Genomic DNA, 1,763 nt, shown 5'->3' on the forward strand with positions numbered 1-1,763 from the left:
CCCTCGTCCACCTCCTTAGTCACTTTCTCAAAGAATTCAATAAGGTTTGTGAGGCACGACCTGCCCTTCACAAAACCATGTTGACTATCCTTGATCACATTATTCCTATCCAGATGTTCATAAATCCTATCCCTTACAATTCTCTCTTAAGATTTTGCCCACAACAGAAGTGAGACTCACCGGCCTATAGTTACTAGGGTTATCCCTACTCCCCTTTTTGAACAAGGGAACCACATTTGCTAGCCTCCAATCTTCTGGCACTACTCCTGTAGACAACGAGGACATAAAAATTAAGGCCAATGGCTCTGCAATCTCCTCCCTTGCTTCCTAGAGAATCCTAGGATAAATGCCATCAGGCCCAGGGGGACTTATCTATTTTCACCCTTTCCAGAATTTCCAACACCTCTTCTCTACATACCTCAAAGCCATCCATTCTACTTAATTGTGACTCAGTACTCACATTGACAACAATGTCCTGTTCCTGATTGAATACTGACGAAAAGTATTCATTCAGTGTCTCCCCAATCTCTTCAGCCTCCACACGCAACTTCCCACTACTTTCCTTGACTGGACCTATTCCTACCCTAGTCATTCTTTTATTCCTGACATACCTATAGAAAGCCTTAGGGTTTTCCCTAATCCTACCTCTGTACACTCTTTAATGCATTCACAAACTACAAATAGTAGTACACACAATACTGTACTCCAGTTGAGGTCTTACAGGTTTTAATACAAGACTAACATCAGTTCCTTTCTCTTGTTCTCTATTCCCCTATTAGTATACTATATGCTTATTAAATGCTTGCTTGTCCTGTCTGCCACCTTCAAAGATCAGTGCACACGTACACACACACATCCCTTTGCTCCAGCACCCCCCTTAAAATTATACTCCTTATTTTATACTATCTAGCCTCTAGTCTGCTGTGCCAGTCAATAACATTATGACTGATCTGACTGTGTCCTCACCTCCACTTTCCTGTGACCTTTGACTCCCTTGATAGTCAAGAATCCAACTATATCTGCCTCCTTAGAAAGAAGAGAAAATCTCATGTTTCAAATGAGTGACCTGTTAGGTATAAACTGTGTCCTCTAGTTCTAGTCTTTCCCACAAAGGGATACATCCTTTCAGAATCAATGTAAGCAATGCAACAGCAGACTACTTAGAAACTCAAAAAAAAAAAATTTAACAGTCAGCATGGCTTCATGAAGGAAAAATCCTGCTTGACAAATTTATCAGACTTCTTTGAGGTGGCAACAAGCAGGGCAAAGAGGAACTAGTAGATGTAAAGTACTTGGATTTCCAAACAGCATTCACAAAGGTAGCACACTACATCTATTTAATAAGAGCTCAGTTTTGAAGAAAGGTCACAGGACTCAATACTAACTCTGCTTTCTTTCCACAGATGCTGCCAGACCTGCTGACTTCCTTCTACAATTTCTCTTTTTATTCAAGAGGTTGCATACTAAAATAAATCGAGGATTGGCTAACTCATAGAAGACCGAGAGTTGGAATAGGTAAAAACAATGACTGCAGATGCTGGAAATCAGATTCTGGATTAGTGGTGCTGGAAGAGCACAGCAGTTCAGGCAGCATCCGAGGAACAGTAAAATCGACGTTTCGGGCAAAAGCCCTTAATCAGGAATAAAGGCAGAGAGCCTGAAGCGTGGAGAGATAAGCGAGAGGAGGGTGGGGGTGGGGAGACAGTAGCATAGAGTACAATGGGTGAAATGACCTGGGAGTTGCAGTGGGAGAGGGACTCCCT

Source organism: Chiloscyllium plagiosum, chromosome 4, assembly GCF_004010195.1.
Source record: "Chiloscyllium plagiosum isolate BGI_BamShark_2017 chromosome 4, ASM401019v2, whole genome shotgun sequence".
NCBI lineage: Eukaryota > Metazoa > Chordata > Chondrichthyes > Orectolobiformes > Hemiscylliidae > Chiloscyllium > Chiloscyllium plagiosum.